The 18,650-nt window shown below is 33.8% G+C and overlaps 1 protein-coding gene across 2 annotated transcripts in view; it reads right to left on the reverse strand.

Annotated features, from left to right (window-relative positions):
• LOC111147069 (zinc finger protein 654) overlaps positions 1-18,650 on the reverse strand; it is a 79,576-nt gene that overhangs the window by 35,306 nt on the left and 25,620 nt on the right. The window lies entirely within an intron of this gene.

Raw genomic sequence — 18,650 nt, forward strand, 5'->3', positions numbered from 1 at the left:
ACAAATAACTCAGAATCTTTAGATTTTAATTACCTACAAGATCTTCAACTAGGAATACCCAAAGTTGTATTTTTTTACTCACTTTTTGCCTTTAATCCAAACTAATCTCTAAGAATGAAGTTTTTTAGAATGCAAACATACTATGAGACTATATAGTTTTTAAAAATTATGTAAAAGCCCCAAGTATTACAGTAATTACAAAGACTTCTAAATATAACATAATAACCATGCCCCATATTTTATAAAACTTTACTTAAAATTTTTAAGTGTCAACAGACCAAAAACTACAAAAGCAGTCAAAGCAAAATGATACACCGAGAATCTCTGTTAAAAAGCTTAAACAAGTAATAGGATCTACACTGGGCATGGAGCCCAATGCAGGGCTTGAACTCATGACTCTGAGAAAAAGACCTGAGCTAAGATCAACAGTCGCGAAGATCGAGTTGGACACAACCCAATGAGCCACCGAGACACCCCTGAAGAATTAATTTTTTAAAAAGTTAACCACCTGGTAAAACACTGAGAGGACTACCTCACACACACACAAAAAACACAAGTGAATTTTTTTTTTCAAATATGAAAAGATGTTCTACTTTACTCAAGTAAGTGATGAAATACCTTTTCTATCATATTTACAAAAATGAAAATGTTGATATATTTTACAATGGTTCTGATGTAGAGAAATAGGCTCTGATATCTTGTTGGAGGGATGGTAAGAGGTACTACCTCTCTTAAAGGGCAACACAGCGGTAGTCATCAAAAAATTTACAATACGCACATGATCATTTGACTTAGCAATTCCACTTACAAAAGCAAATCAGCCAAATATACACAAATCAGCTCAAAGACATTGAGGGACATGCATCCACAAATGATTTGTAATAGCAAAAGAATAGAAACATGCTAATTGTCTACCACAGGGGACTGGGAAAATAAATTACAATACACCCAGACAATGAAATATAATGCAAATGTTAATGAGAATATTAGAGAGAATACACTTAAATCTATATGAATAGATAATGGGAAAATTCTAAGATATACTGTTAAGAAAAAATGCAGAAATATATTAATTACATTATCATTTGTGTGATAGGATGGAGAGGATAGAGGGCATAAGAATGCCAATGCATACTGTCAAACTATCTAGACAGATATGCAATAAACTGGTAAAAGCAGTTGAGTCCACATGAGTAAAACAGAACTTGGGGGCCAAGAATGTAAAGAATTATTTGTCATTTTTAACCCTTCTGCAATTACTTATTTTACTATCAATGAATATGAAAAAAGCCCCATCAATGTACCTCTGGAATCTTCCCTATCCCTATTAAGCCATTAATTAACATCTACATCATCTTTAAACTTCTAACAGACTCTTCCTATCTCCAGTCTTGCTATTCCACACTTACTTAAAAGTACATGGTTTAATACAGCTGCCATTGTTATCATCCTAAAACACAGAATGATTTGACTACTTAACAGACTTTACAAACTGCTGTTTGGATTGTGTCATCTAAAGTGAAGACCGTCAGCTGACACACTTACTTGGTATGGATAAAATATTTTTTTAAATATTTTAATTAGTTGCTAATATTAAAAACTTTGCTACTTCAGATTAAATCTAGGTTTCTCTGGGCTCCTAAAAAACAGGAACCCCTATACCACAGGGTTTGCATCTCTCTATGATAAAATAAGCTGAGCAATTACTGCCTTTACACAGAACATGAACCTCCTTTCCAACCCGCCAGTCTCCATCCACCTCTCCCACATACTAGCTGCTTATTTTTTTACTATCATTCCCTTCCCATTCCATTTAAGTATTTGAGATTGTTAATCTAGAGCAGGCAATACAAATTCCTTGTCATGATATAAGAACTTTTATGTCTGATTCAAAACTATACTTACACACATAGCTTTTATCAGAAATTTCGTGCTCTCCAATCACAGCAAGCTTCTTCCCATTTCCTTAACTTCTATGCTTTTAAGGTCTTTGGATCTGTTGCTTCCTCCAGACCCATTTACACAATTTCACCTAAGAATCTGGTCTAAAATGCCCTTCTTTCTCTCCAACTATATAGCTAATTCTGTACTATCATAGTATTGTACTTTACAAATATATTATAACCTGTTGAAACAGAGGCGTTAAATTTGCACTAAGTAGAAGGGAAAGGGATTGTATTATGTTGAGTAGAAGAGTATTGACTGGTAGGGCAATTAGTCGTATTAAAAGAGGAAGAGATAATAAAGGCTTTTAGCAGAAATAAAATGTGCTATAAAATATATTTAGATAACAGTATGCAGACGCAATGTGACCTTGTACAGAATGCAAAAAAATATGCAGAATTATACGTCTGAATTATGTGAACATGAAAGAGGAGCCCACATTACAAAAGAGAGTCTGTGCATGCCCCACTATCAGTTACCTCAGTAACAAGGCCCAACTCCATGATAATGATACTAAAATGTTAAAATTACATGCAAAGTAAGAGTAAATAAAAACAAATCTAGCTAGCTCTGCCTTAGGACTTCAGGGAAGTAAACAAGTATTTATGTGGTAGTGAAATCACTAGGGGAAAAAAATCTAGATTATACACAGAAGTAGAAACTTCAAGTTTTAAATCTGTTGTATTTCCCATTGACTGGAATAAAGGATCAACTAAATGTTTAGAGATCAAGTTACCTAACCCTCATGGAAGAAAACTGGATGGTGGAGGGGGAGTCCAGAACAGAACAAAGGAGGACCCCAAAATATACATGGCAGTCTAGAGGAGGGCTGGCAGACGACTGTCCACCCACAGGCTAAATCTGACCCAGTGATACCCTACTGAATAATGCATGATAAGAATAGTTAGCCATATTTAAATTGTTAAAGAAGAAGAAGAAGAGGGGGAAGAGGGAGAAGGGGAAAGGGAAGAAGAAAAGAAAAATCTGGAGTAACTTTTTGTGACAACTAAAAATTATATGAAATATAATATCCTGTCGATAAATAAGGTATTATAAGAAAACAACCATACCCATCCCTTTACATATTGGCTGCGGCTGCTTGCACACTACAATGACAGAACTGAGTAGTAGTAATAGAAACCTTATGAGCTAAGTCTGAAATATTTACTGTCTGGCCCTTTACTTGCCCCTGGTCTACAGCCACAGTGTTTGGGTTTCAATCTCAGTTCCACCACTTTCTTGATATGTAACCCTGGGCAAATCACCTAATGGCTCTGTGCCTCAATTTATTTGTTTATAAAACAGAAAATAATAATAACTACCTTTTGGAAAGCACTTAGAACAATCCCTGGTAGTGCTACTGATGCTTGCTAATAATACAATACTGTTAATTTTTATTATTAAGACTGCTATCAAAGTTCTTCCTTCAATAATCTAAGAGGAGGGGCAACTGGGTGGCTCATCAGGTCATGATCCCAGTGTCCTGGGATAGAGCCCTATATCAGGCTCCCTGCTCAGCGGGAAGCCTGCTTCTCCCTCTCCAGCTCTCCTGAGCTTGTGTTCCCTCTCGTGCTATTTCTCTCTGTCATAAATAAATAAAATCTTTTAAAAAACAATAATAATCTAAGAGCAAACACAAGATCTTCACAGATACGTTCTTTGGTATGTACTGTCAATTTTGTTGAAACATAAAACATTAATTTTTCTTCACTTAGATTATGCAGATTTTCAAGATATCTGGCTAAATATCATTGAAGGGCTTCTAAAAATTTATCATTGTATGTCTATATCCGATTTTAATTTTGAATATGTTTAATGTTTGTATAATACATTTAATATAATACTTAATATTACCAGTCTATATACTAATCAATTTATAATTAACCTTAGTCCAAGTTATGAGTTAACTAAAGTTCATTTACATAAATTAAAATTATTATTCAAAGTAGAATCACTTAAATGAAATGATTTCTATAAAAACATAAATTATACTAGGACAAATACATGATAAATAGCATGCCTCTGAATTTAAAAAATTATACCATATATAATCATACTTAGTTGACTTGCATCAATCAGTATACTGTTATCAGTTATGCAAGTTTAAATAACTAGAGTACTGGTACAGTCCCTATTTATGAAACAAACTACATTCTGCCATCAGGATGCTTGGAAGTCAGACTATATTTTCTCATCTATTACAAATAGCAATAAGAAGATACCAGGTTTCCTGATAATCAGATATATATAGTAGATTATCTGGGAGTTATAATGAGAATTACTGTTCTTTTTTGGGTCTCTGAAGCATGTACATAATTTTCATCCTGCAATACACGAATGTGGATTTATGTGTTTTTCTACCACAGGAAAATTCCACTTAAGTATGATGCTTAACTATCCAAATGCAAGAAATCCACTTACTAATATAGAATACAATGTAGAAAGACAAAGAAATAGAAAACAAAAGCAAGAACTGGAGACACAGGGAATGGAATGTATATGCCTAATTATACTTGCACACAAAAAAAGAGAGAAATGGGATAAAGACAAAAGCAAGATAAGACTTTTTCAAACTGATGAAAAATACCAACCCTCAGATCTAGAAAGCTGAGGAAATCCCATAAGGATTAATAAAAATAAGTCTATACCTCGCTAATCACAGTAAACTATAAACCATCAAATAAAAAAAAAAAATTTTAAACAACCACAGAAAAATAGAAACTGCTTTCAGATAGGAAATTTAATTAGCAAGAAGGATCAAGATGAAAATTAGTAAATATATAGGCTACAAATTTTGACACCATGAAGAAATAATCTCATCTGGGCTTTAAAATACAGCAAAAATATGACATACACAGCACTTAAGTTGGAAAGAGAAATTTAGCATTATTGTTCAGTGTCCATGGACTGGAGGAAGGTAAAGAACACATAAAGTATATATACTTCAATAAGTTAAGCACTGAAGTCTCCTTAAGTAATTTAAAAATTTACATACAATAAAAGTACTTGCAAGTTTTTGTGGAGGTAGGCGAGTTTACTATCTAGAAAGCTGAGTATCTAGAAAAACCATGAAACAGCAAGAGCAATGAAAAGGAGCTAGCCAATATGAAAACATTTTGTAAAGCCTCCATAACTGAACCACCACTGTACTGACACATGAACAAATAGCCTAATGAAACGAAAAATCCAAAAATAGACAAACTGCATGTGAAAAGCACGTACAGGACAAAAGCAACATCTCAAATTAGTAGGGAAAAAGTTGATTTCTTCGAATTGGATAGTCAAATGTTATAAGACAAAATTGATTCTCTCTTGCTTCCAAATTAAGAAAAAATTCAAAGTGGATCAAAACTTAAATAGAAAAAATTAAACATTACAAATATCAGGAAAAAAATCCCATACAGACTGATTATAGACAAATCATTTTCCTTTAAATTATTCTTAACTATGATTCAAGATGCAAGGGCAACAGAGAATACTGACAAATTTTAATTACATTTTTGAATGTCTAACAATACAAACAACATAAGCAAAATCAAAAGATAAATGAAAAAATAATGGTTTGTAAGGATATGCAAACAGATGTTCAACTTCACTCACAATAAGAAAAATCCAAATTAAGGGGCACGTGGGTGGCTCAGTCAGTTAAGCATCCGACTCTTGGTTTCCACTCGGTTCATGATCTCAGGGTTGTGAGATTGAGCCCCATGTCGGGCTCTGCTCAGTGTGGAGTCTGCTTGTCCCTCTCTCTCTGTCCCTCCCTCTGCTCTTGCTCTCTTGCTCTCTCAAATAAATGAAAAATCTTGAGAGGAAGGAAGGAAGGAAGGAAGGAAGGAAGGAAGGAAGGAAGGAAAAGAAAAGAAAAATACATGTTAAATATACAAATTAAAACTACACTAAAGGATGCCTGGGTGATGCGTCCCAGGTTGAGCTGGTTGAGCATCCAACTCTTGATTTTGGCTCAGGTCCTGATCTCAGGGTCATAAGATCGAGCCTTGCACTGGGCTCTGCACTCAGCATGGAGTTTGCTAAGGAGTCTCTCTCTTCTCCTCTGCCCCTCATGCTGTGCTCTCTCTTTCTAAAATAAATAAATCTTTTTAAAAAATATATTAAAATGCCATTTCTCCTTTGTTAGATTAGCAAAAATTTCACACAATATTGATAACATAATATTGGTGAGGTCGAATGTAAACAAGGACTAATTTTGTGGGTGCGAATGCAAAATGGTATAAGCTGTTATAGAAAGAACTTTGGACTACTTAGCAAATTTATCTCACCTGTTTATTCTTTGACACAGATTCTAGGAATCCACCCCAAAAATCTACCAGCAAAAACAAACAAACAAAATGCATAGCACTATTTATAACAGGAAAATAATGGAAACAATCCAAATATATATTAGAAGATATGACTGAATAAATTGGTACATCTACCCAATAGAATACTAGGAGGTATAAACAGGGACTTGAATTAAATCTTTTTTTTTTAAAGGTTTTTACTTATTTGACACACAGATAGGGAGTACAAGTAGACAAAGCAGCAGGCAGAGGGAGAGGGAGAAGCAGGCTCCCTGCTGAACAGGGAGCCCGATATGGGGCTCAAACCCAGGACCCTGAAATCATGACCTGAGCGGAAAGCAGCAGCTTAACCAACTGAATCACCCAGGTGCCCCTTGAACTAAATCTTTATCTCCAAAGAGTAATCTCTTTAAGTTTAAAAAAAAAAAAAAAAAAGGGGGGGGGTAAAGTGTGTAATGAGTAAATAAAGTATACATTAAAAGGGCATAGGAGTATGGTTATGTATCTGTTAGTGAATTTTGTTTTTCTATCCAACCAACCAACTTCTGTCTTTTTAATAGATTTAGACCATTTACATGTAATACGATTTTTGATGTGCTTGGATTAAAACCTCTTCTCTTCATAATTGTTTTCTATTTGTTCTGTCTGGTTCACTATTGCAGTGACCTCTTCTTACACCTATTTTTGGATTGAGTGAATTTGTAATTACATTTTATCTCCACTTAGGCTTAATATATCCATGCTATATTCAATGTTTTTCATGATTACCCTAGAATTTACAATATGTATCTTTAACAAATCCTGGCATGCCTTCAAATATTATGCTGCTTTAGGTATGATATAGTAATCTTTGTGCTACTCTTGTCATTCATTTTCATTTTAAATATGCTATAAACCAACAGTGCTTCACTACAGTTCTTGTTTTAAGTCTCGGCATTTAGAAAATGGCATTTAGAAACTGGCTGCCAGTTTCTGTTAAGTTTGACTGAGACACAGCTACATGCATTCTTTTATGTATTGTCTATGGCTGCCTTGGTGCTGTAAGCGCAGAGTTGAGTAGTTACCACACCCTACAATCTGCAGATCTTAAAAAAACCCAGCCCTGGGGCACCTGGGTGGCTCAGTGGGTTGGGGCCTCTGCCTTCTGCTAGGGTCATGGTCTTGGGGTCCTGAGATGGAGCCCCGCGTCAGGCTCTCTGCTGGGGAGCCTGCTTCCCTCTCTCTCTCTCTCTCTGCCTACTTGTGATCTGTCAGATAAATAAATAAAATCTTAAAAAAAAAAAAAAAGCTCTTTAAAACAATATTTGCCAACCTCTGTTTTAGATGGTTACGTTTTACAGTCATTAAAAGTAAGAAAATTCATTTTTATATTTATCTTCAGTTTTTATCATTACCAGCTCTCTTCATTTTTGGGGGTAGATTTTTCTGTCTGGCATCATATCAGTACTATTATCTTTCGATAGTTCAGGTCTTCTGAGAATGAGTAATTTCAGCTTCTGCTTCCCTGAAAACATCTTTAATTTTCCTTCTTGATTGGAGAGCTATTTTTTCTTTCAGCACTTAAAAGACGTCACTTCACTGTGTTCTGACTAGCATAGTTTCTGCGATGTCTGCTATATTTCTTTAGTCTTCTAAATCAGGTAATACCTTACTCTTGTGGCCTTCAAAATTTCCTCTCTGATTTTCAGAGTTTGAATTTGATGTATCTAGGTGATCTAGGTGGTAGGCCAAGGTGTATATGTTTAAAATTATCCTGGGGCGCCTGGGTGGCTCAGTGGGTTAAAGCCTCTGGGATCGAGCCCCGCATCAGGCTCCCTGCTTCTCTCTCTCTCACTCCCCCCGCTTGTGTTCCATCTTTCACTGTCTCTCTGTCAAATAAATAAATAAAATCTTTTAAAAAAATAAAAAAAAACATAATGATGCTTTCTAAAATAATTTTTGAGAGTGCTTGGCTGGCTCAGTCGGTAGAACATGTAATTCTTGATCTCAGGATTGTGGTTTGAGCCCCACATTGGGTATAAAGATTACTCAAAAATAAAAATCTTTTTATTTTTATAAAGAAATTTCCCAAATTTGGTTAAAATCATAAATCCAAAGAACCAAGAAGTTTAAGGTCAATAAACATGAAGGAAACTACACAAGGCAAATTATAATCAAATTTCTTAAAACCAGGAATAAATTTCAAAAGGTACCAGTAAGAAAATGAAGACAGGCCATAGAGTGGAAGTATTTACTATCACTTATCTGATACTGAATGCATAAACAGAATACAGAAAAAAAAAAAAATCCTACAACTCAGTAAGGCAAAAAATCCAATTGAAAAATGGGCAGAACATCTGAATAGACACATTACCAAAGAAGATAAGCAATAGCAAGTAAGTACACAAAAAGATGGTTGCCATCAACAGCACTGAGGAAATACAAATTAAAGCCAAACTGAGATACCACCACACAACTATTAGAATGGCTATAATAAAAAAGACTAATAATATAAAAAGTGTTAGTGATGTGGAGAAAACTGAAGCTGCCCCCAGACAGCTGGTTAGAACTTCAAATGGTATAATCACTTTGGACACAGTTTGGCAGTTCTATGTTGAACATAACTTGTAACATCCATTCCTAGGTAGCTCCTCAAGAGAAATAAAAACATCTATCCACACAAGACTTAATAATACACAAATGTTCGAAGCCAAAAATTGGAAACAATCCAAATATCCATCAACTGCTGAATGCATAAACAAAATGTAATGTATCCATACAGTGAAGTAGTATTCAGCACAAAAAGGAAGGAGCTCCTGGTAAGTGTCAGAACATGGATGAACCTCAAAAACATTATTCTAAGTGAAAGAAATCATATCTAAAAGCCTATATATTGTGTCATATTGTCTGTATGAAATGTCCAGAAATAACAACTCTATTGAGATAGAAAATAGATCAGGGGTTGCCTTGGGCTGAGGAGGGGACTGGGGATTGGCTGTAAATGAGCAAGAGGGAACTTTCTGGTGTGATGAAAATGTAAAACTGGACTGTGATGATAACTGCACAACTCTATACATTTACTAAAAATTATCAAATTATACACCTAACAAAGCATGAATAATATGAAATTTTTATCTCAGTAAAGCTGTAAATTAAAAAAAAAAAAAGATCAGATACCTAGAAATGGGTTAAGGAGTAGGGATGTACAGAGAAAACAAGACTGATGATATGCTGATAAATGTTGAAACTGGTGATGGGCAGGACAGTTCATTAAAATATTCCTTCTACTTGTTAATAGGTTTGACAATTGTCATTAATTAAAAAAATTTTAAAACCACATATTGACAAAGGTATAGGGAAAAAGGTACTCTTAAACTGCTGGCAGCAAAAGAAACAGTTGATGAAACCAGAAGACAACCTACAGAACGGGAGAAAATATCTGCAAATGTCTTATCAGATAAAGGGCTAGTATCTAAAATCTATAAAGAACTTATCAAACTCCACACCCTTTCTCTAACTTCTTTCAGTTAGCAAAATGCCTTCAAGGTCCATCCATGTTGACACAAATAACATGATACCTTCTTTTTTTGTGGTATATATTTGAGATACATACATTTTATGTAAGATATATATATATATATCACATATTCTTTACCCATTTATCCATCTATGGGTGCTGAGGTTCTTTCCATGTCTCAGCTATTGTAAGTAATACTATAATGAACTTGGGTAACAATATCTTTGCAAGATATTGGTTTTACTTTCTTTGGATAAATACCCAGAAGAATTGCTAGATCATAGAGTAGTTCTACTCTCAGTTCTCTGAGGTACATACAACACACCTTTTTTCATAGTGGCTGCAACAATTTACATTCCCACCAACAGGGCACAAGAGTTCCATTTTCTCACATCCCTACCAACACTTATTTCTTGTATTTTTGATACTAGCCATTCCAACAAGTGTGAGGTGGTGACTCATTGTGATTTGATTTGCATTTCCCTGAAGATTAGTGATGAGCATCTTTTCATATACATGCTAGCCAAATGTACTATCTTCTTTAGGAAAATGTCTATTCAGATTCTCTGCCCATTTTTTTTTTTTTTTTTTTTTTTTTTTTACTATTGAGTTATATGAATTCTTTGTATCTTTGGGGGTATTAACCACCTCATCAGATACATGATTTGCAAATATTTTCTCCCATCTAATAGGCTGCTTTTCATTTTGTTGGTGGTTTCCTTTGTTGTGCCTAAGCTTTTTAGTTTGATGTAAGCCCCCTTGTTTATTATGCTTTTGATGCCTTTGCTTTTGGTGTCAAATCCAAAACTATCACTGCCAAGCCTAATGTCAAGGACCTTAGCACCTACATTTTCTACTGGGAGTTTTATGCTTTAAGTCTTAAGGTCAAGTCTTCAACCCATCTTGAGTTGATTTTTGTGTATGGTGTAAGACAGGGGTCTAGTTCCATTCCTTTGCATGTGGCTATCCAGTTTTCGCAGCACCATTTATTAAAGAGCCAGTCCATTCCCCAATATATAATCTTGGCTTCTTTGATGTAAATTAACTGACCACATATGCATGAATTTATTTGGGGGCTCTCTATTCTGCTAGGTTAATCTATGTATTTGGTTTTATACCAATACCATACTGTTGTTGTTGTTGTTTTTTAAATACCATACTGTTTTGATTACTACAGCTTTGTAATATGGTTTGAATTTTAGGTCACACGATGCCTCCAGCTTTTTTCTTCCTTCTCAAGATTACCTTGGCTATTTGGAATCTTCTGTGGTTAGATTAAAATCTTAGGAATTATCTGTACTATTTCTGTGAAAAAATGCCATTGGATTTTTGACAGAGATTGCACTAAATCTGTAGATTGCTTTGGGTGGCAACGACATTTTAACAACATTAATTCTTCCAATCCATGAGCATGGAATATCTTTCCATTTATTTGTGTCTTCTTCAATTTCTTTCATTAGTGCCATGTAGTTTTCAGTATACAGGTCTTTCATTTCCTTGGTGAAACAAACTTCTAGATATTTTATTCTTTTTGATACAGCTGTAAATAGGACTGTTTTTTTAATTTCTCTGGCAGTGCATTATTAGCACACAGAAATGTAACATTTTTATACACTGATTTTGGGTCTTGCAAATTTATTGACTTTTTTTTTTTTTTTTACTAGTTCTAACAGGTTTCTTTATAGTTTCCAATCAAAATATCATATCATCTGCCAATAGAGACAGTTTTACTTCTTTTCTGATTTGGAAGACTTTTTTTTTTTTTTTTCCCATGATTGCTCTGGCAAGGACTTCCATTACTATATGAATAAAAGTGGCAAGAATGGGCATCCTTAGAGGGAAAACTTTCAGCTTTTCACCACCGAGTGTAAGTTAGCTGTGGACCTGTGATAAATGTGGCATTTATGATGTTGATAATGTTCCCTCTATACCCACTTTGTTAAGAGTTTTTATCATAAATGGATATTCAACTTTCTTAAATCATTTCCTGCATCTACTGAGAGAATCATAATGATTTTTATCCTTTATTTTGTTAATGCAGTGTATCACATTGATTTGTGAATGCCTGAACCATTTTGCATCCCCTGAAAAACCCCACTTAATCACAGTGCATGATCCTTTTAGTGGGCTGTTGTATTCAGTTTACTGATATTTTGTTGACTATTTTTCTAACTATGCTCCTCAGGGACACCGACCTGTAATTTTTCTTTTATTGTGGTTTCCCTGTCTGGTTTTGGTATCCAAGTAATGCTGGCCTTGTAAAATGAGTTTGGAAATATTCCCACCTCTTCAATTTTTTCAGAGTTTGAAAAGGATTGATATTAATTCTTCTTTGAATATTGGCTGGAATTCACAGGTGAAGTCGTCTGGTCCTGGACTTTTGTTTATTGGGAGGTTTCTGAATACTGAGTCAATCTCCTTTCTAGTACTTAGTCTGTTCAGGTTTCTATTTCTTCATGATGCAGTCTTGGTAGATTGTGTGCTTCTAGGAATTTATGTTTCTTTTAGGTTGTCAAATTTGATGGTGTATAACTGTACATAGTAGTCTCTTTTGTATTTCTGTGGTATCAGTTGTACTATATTCTATTTCTGATTTTGAGTCTTCTTTTTCTGTTGATGAATCTAGATAAAGGTTTCTCAATTTTATTTCTCTTTCCAAAGAACCAGCTCTCAGTTTTATCAATCTTTTCTTTTGGTTAGTCGTTCATTTCCATTCTGATCTTTATTTCTTTCTTTCTATTAACTTTGGGCTTCATTTGTTCTTTTTTTCCTAGTTCCTTGGAATGTAAAGTTAGGTTATTTATTTGAGCTCTTTCCTGCTTCTTAAGTAGGCATTTATCCTCATGAACTTTCCTTTTAGCACTGCTTTTGCTGCATCCTGTAAGTTTTGGTATGTTGTATATATATCTATTTTCATTTGTCTAAACGTTGTTTTGGTTTCTCTTTGACTTCTTTTTTGACCCATTTATTCAATAGAATGCTGTTTAATCTTCATATATTGGTAGTTTTTCTAGTTTTCTTGTTGTAATTGATTTATTTTTATGCCTCTATGGTCAGAAAAGATGCTTAATATTATTTCAATCTTCTTAAACGTATTAAGACCTTTTTGTGGCCTAATAAATGATCTATCCTGTGCATATGAGAAGAATGTATATTGTTTCTTTTGGATAGAATATTCTGTATATGTCTGTTTAGTCCATCAGGTCTAATGTGTTAAGGCCAATGTTTCCTTGTTTTTTTATCTGCATGATCTTAACTACTGATGAAAGTGGCATATTAAAGTTTCCTACTATTATTATATTGCTGTCTATTTCTCCCTTTAGTTCTCTTAATATTTGCTTTTATGTAATTTAGGTGTATCTAAAGGAATGTTCTTAAGATTTCTGGGTAAGGAGCAATGGGCAAAACTTTGTCATTTTTCCAACAATTTCAGAAGCATTCCTTTTTTCTTCTTCTTGTTTTATTCCACTATTATGATCCAGCTTTACAGACCAAAGCTATCAGGAGGAAGGGAGGAAAAGTTGAAAGGTTCAAATCTATAGTTTTTCAGGAATCCTGCTTAGCCCAAAATAAAGACATTCAAATTCAGAAAAACTCAAACATGTATTTACACCATCCATAGTGACTATATACATCTTCTTCTAAAGAATACATAATCTTCCTAATAGCAGTGAAATAGTACCAGCTTTTAGTCTACTGCTTTTTCTCTTTAGTTTTTGTGTATCTCAACTGACCAAGAATTATCAAGCCTTCCTTCAATTATATTCCAAAAGCCATAAATACCATGCTATAAAACTATACATATATATACTTCTAGGTTCTGATATATACCAACACAGATGGGAATAGGGTATGTCCTCACCTGATCACTTTTCATCTCTGTCAACATAAATATACCAGTTAATAATCCCTCTCTATCTCTGCCAAGTCTCAACTGCTTCATCCCAAAATTAACAAATGGAGCAATACAGGCCAAAATTATAAGGAAAAATGATTCTAGGCACTACTAGCACCAAATGAAATGCTGAGTTTCTAAACATAGCCAGTATAAACAAATGCATGCAGGTTTGTCTAATGTTGACTTTAGCTACAACAAATCCTGAAAACAAAACATTCTAATGTAAAGGCAAAGAAAAACAAAGCAATGCCAAGGGAATTTAGTATGGGAATTAAATTAAGACCGCCAATTGCTGCAAAAAGGAAATCATTTCTTTTTTTAGTTATTTAATTTTTAAGTAGGCTCCATGCCCAGTGTGGGGCTTGAACTCATGACCCTGAGACTGAGTCACATGCTCTACCAACTGAGCCAACCAGGCGCTCCAGAAATCATTTCTTTAAAGAGAGAAAACAAGGAAACAGGCTAGCCAGCCTAGATTTCTCTATAAAATAAATGAGATCACCTGCCACAAATATTAGTAAACATAACAGATATAAAATTGGAGAAGGTTTTGAATAAGTGTTGGTCAAAATAATAAATAAAAAGTCAAGAAGCAAAAAGAGTGCTACATGTTGCAGACAAAGAATATATGGATGGGGCCATAAGATAAACACATTTGGTGGGGTTTGGCCCTACCCCCAAAATCAGCCCTTTATAATTATCCTTTCTTCCTTTAATTTCTAGGCTATTTCTATTTCCTAAGTTAGTTGAAGCCTAGACCTAAGTTATATACAACCAATTAAACTTGGTTAAATAGGAGATAGGCACAAATTCTGTTTCAAATATAATCCAATTCAGCAATATAGTCAGAAAGGGTTACTGATCTATCATTACATGTGTGGCCTAACATATGAATGTCTAGCCACTCTAAATGAGACGCTGATTATACCCATTTAATTCCATGAAACAGAAGGCTTTTTGGTCTTCTCTTACAGGCAACTTGGCATATTAGGGTATACATTTTTAGTATTTGACACTACACATAATAAGCACTACTAGCTGAACTAGTTCCCTCTCCAGTGGATCATACAGATCTTTGTGGACCTAATGGCTCCCAGGCAAATATGCACTTTCCATCACGGAACCCTGTGTGGAATGCTAAAATCTATGAACACTTACTTTCTGTTGGGCTAAAGGTGGCTGAGAAGGCAGCATTGAAGTTTGCTTTTATTTTATATAAAACTGGTAAAGTCTAAAGTTCTCTGCCTAAAGATCCACTTAGTTTCAGGGTGTTTGGCTCAGTTTTACCAGTAAAACAGAAACCAATGTTTAACCAATTTAAAGTAAGAAAACAACAGGGCGGGGGGGACTTAACTCAGACTTACAAAAGTCCTCTACACCAGCTCAGGCCTAAGTTTTCTTATCTATAAAAGAGATTTAACCTGAGGTCCTTTTTAGTGCAAATACATACACACACAGCTAAATCTTCATTTCTTTAGAAAATATGCTTATAAAAAGAGTCAACCTAGGTAAAATCATAATTAGCCAACTTAAGACCGTTCTCTCCGTGATTATATTCATTGCCACAAAATTAAAAAAAAAAAAAACTCAAGTATAAATAAAAACAGAATCCATCTTCCTTCCCTGTCAATAAGACCTTCATAAAACTGTAGTTTTTGTGGTCTCCCAGTTTATAGAAGGCACATCCTCACATATGTATAATTTATAAGATGGAACAGGCTTTTATGAAGATGGATATATGGACCAGATAATACTGCCACAGAATATAGTAACTTATATGTTTAACATATGTTTTATACACACTCTTACAATATATATATTTATATAAAACAAAATCTCGTAGGTATTACTTAACTCTTTAGCTCACCTATAACTTTTTAGTATGTCAAGGGAATAAAAAACATTACGTACATAATACAGATCACAAACAAGAATTCAACAAACAGATATGAATTATAATGAAATCCATTAATATCCTGACATCTTGTCCAGTCACCTTGTACATTCTATTTGCCATCCCTGGGAGGCTCTTCTGCTCCTTCATCTAACTGTTATCATTCGTTCAGAGTTCAGCTCGAGTTGTTAGCTTACCCAGCAAATTTTCCCTGACCTCCCAGACCAAGTCAAGCCCCTATTATACTCTCTCATGGTACCCTGTAATTCCTTCATAATTATAATTACATAATAGTGTGACTGCTTTTTTAATATTTTTTAGCTTTGTAAGGTCTTTAAGAACAAGAATTTCTCTTATTTTCTAAAATGTTTAGCCTAGAACCAAGCACAAGAGATTTACTGAATGAATGAATGATTATGGAATTAGAATTTTCCAGTTTATATATTTATTTAAGTAAGTTGAACACTGTTACAGACTCTTTATTCTCTTACTAATATCACCATGTTTTTATTTCCTCATTTTTCTTCTGGTATTATAAATACTTTTGTATTTGTATTTTGTATTTGTATTTGTATCTGGTATTACAAATAACTTTTCTGTTAAAGTAAACTCTAATAATGCAGGAAGTTTTCCTTACAAGAAACATTATTCTTTGACAAACTACTAAGACAGTTTACTTTTTCCCCCCTAACACTGTCCATCTCAAGGTAAGATTTGCTTCTGCTTAATACATTATTTTTTCATTAGCAGTAGTAAAAAAGATAGGAAGCAATGAAACAAAAACTAACAAATTAGTTAAATTAAAAAAATAATAAAGTGCTTCTGAAAACCTTAAAAGCATTTCCCATCATAACATGAATGTTAACAAAGCTTATATAGGTGAAAGGTGGGGGAAAATGAAAACAGGCACTGAAACAAGATTAATACATCTTGTTTACAAATAATGTACTTCTTTTAATACTTATTTTATTTTCCTCAGAAATCATTAGAAAATAACTAAAACTATTTTGATAGTTTTCAAAATGACACATAAAATTATTATTTGTAGTGGATATCTGTTATGTTTGTTTACCTAGCAGCTCTGTTTCACACTACCTCATTTACTTCTTGAGGGAACCCCTTATCCCTCCAACATATCTATGGTTCTCATTGGGCTGTCAATTTAGTATCCTTATTCCCCCCAGCCATGGGGTGAGCTGATCGTCAGACTGAGCCAAAAATCTTACTATACTCTCCTTAACACAACTATCAGTCAAAGCAGGAGGCACATAACGTTGGCTGGGCTCAGGTTCCCCAAAATATTCTGAGGATTACAAATGGGGTAGGGAGAAACCTCTTGGTTTTAATTAAGCTTAACTGCAGAACTGTCAGGATCCCTGAGTGAATGAGGATAAGAAAGGGGGAGAACGGTTCCAGGTGATATTTTATTCTCTGGATTCAGAAAATCCTGAAACTAGTTCTAGTCCTTGCGGTTCCACGGTGTAGTAATCTAATAAATCCCCCATACCCTTCTTTTTTTGCTTAAGCTAGCTTGACTCTTTGTCAATTTTAATCAAAAAGTCCTAATACAGCTCCCATATTCACTTGGGCATCATAAAAAAATAAATAAAAGAAATATATATTTTCAAATAATACAGTTTTCTTTATACTGCATTGCTCTTACAAATCTATTCTATAAGGTTATATTCTAAACTCTCCTTCCTCCTCCAATTTTTTTTTTTCAGCTTTATTGGGGTATAACTGACAAACAGAAATTGTATATATTTAAGATATACAACTTCATGTTTTGATATACAAGTAACAGTGAAATTATCACTATAATCAAGCTAGTTAACATATCCATCACCTCACACAGTTCTCACCTATAATTTTAAGTATCTACAAATAAACTTGTAAAAAAACACAATGTACATGCACTCTTTTAAATTTTGTATACATATATAAAGCAAAAAAATAGTTCATATATATGAAATTAATACATCTTCAAGATTTAAAAAATGCTAACTGTACAGAAAGAATTCAGTCTTCTCTCTCACTAGTCCAACACCCTAGAATTAACAGCTTTCAAAATTTTTAATAGCTGTTGATAATAAGCTTTGTCAGTACTTTCTTAGTTACCAATTTTAAATATTACCTCTTAACTTCCTACTGTGGGAGAAGAGAATTTAACTCCTCACACAACCAATTCTACATTTACATTAGTTATTATTTCCTCTATTATTGATCTTTGTAACTTTACTTACACATTTATTTATGGTTTCATGTACTACTGATACTCCATTTTGTAAAATAAGAATCAAAGGATATTTTTTAGTGACCTTATTCTTTACTTTCAACTTGTAACTTCCATCAAATAATCTTATATTGAATGGTTAACAATTTTTCTGTTCTGTAACTATAATTATTTTTGTACTCTACTAAAAGTTTAAAGCCAGTAAACATCATTTACATTAAGAAAACTATGTAAATAATACTCATTACATATTAAAGTAGTTTGCTATAATTTGTGTTTTTTCCTGTTCATATTATTTTTAATTTTCCTGGAGTATTTAATTCTTTGCCTTTTATCCCTACCTTAAATGGTTCTAAATTCTCAAGGTTACTCTCCAATCTCCGTTTTTACTGAATATTCCCCTCGTCAAGGTGATATATCAGTTAAGACCTACTTCTTAACAGTGATCCTAGGTCTTCTCTTCCCTCTAGCTCATGTTAAAAAACTACTATTTTCTAGATACACCGTCATTTTCTGGAGCACATTCTCTAATAACTTCCTAAAAGAAAGGGTATGTCATCAAGTCAATATTCTATATCCTTACATACCTGGAAATGTTCTTTCTAACTCTCACACTTCACTTACAGTTTGGATAAGTATAAAATCCTACACTGAAAATAATTTCTCCTCCAATCTTTCAAGACACTGATTCATTATATTCTACCACCCACAGTTAGTTGTATGAGTTGTATGAAGACTGATACCAATTTGATGTTTGTTCCTTTGTAGGTAACCTAGTTTTTCCTTGCTACAAGGTGTTTGTATCTGTTTTTTCATTCTTGGTATTTTGAAATCACAAAATGATGTATTTAGCTGAAAATCTTTTATATTTACTGTCTTAAGCACTT

Source organism: Enhydra lutris, unplaced genomic scaffold, assembly GCF_002288905.1.
Source record: "Enhydra lutris kenyoni isolate GAN:26980312 unplaced genomic scaffold, ASM228890v2 scaffoldscaffold2, whole genome shotgun sequence".
NCBI classification, from domain to species: Eukaryota; Metazoa; Chordata; class Mammalia; order Carnivora; family Mustelidae; genus Enhydra; species Enhydra lutris.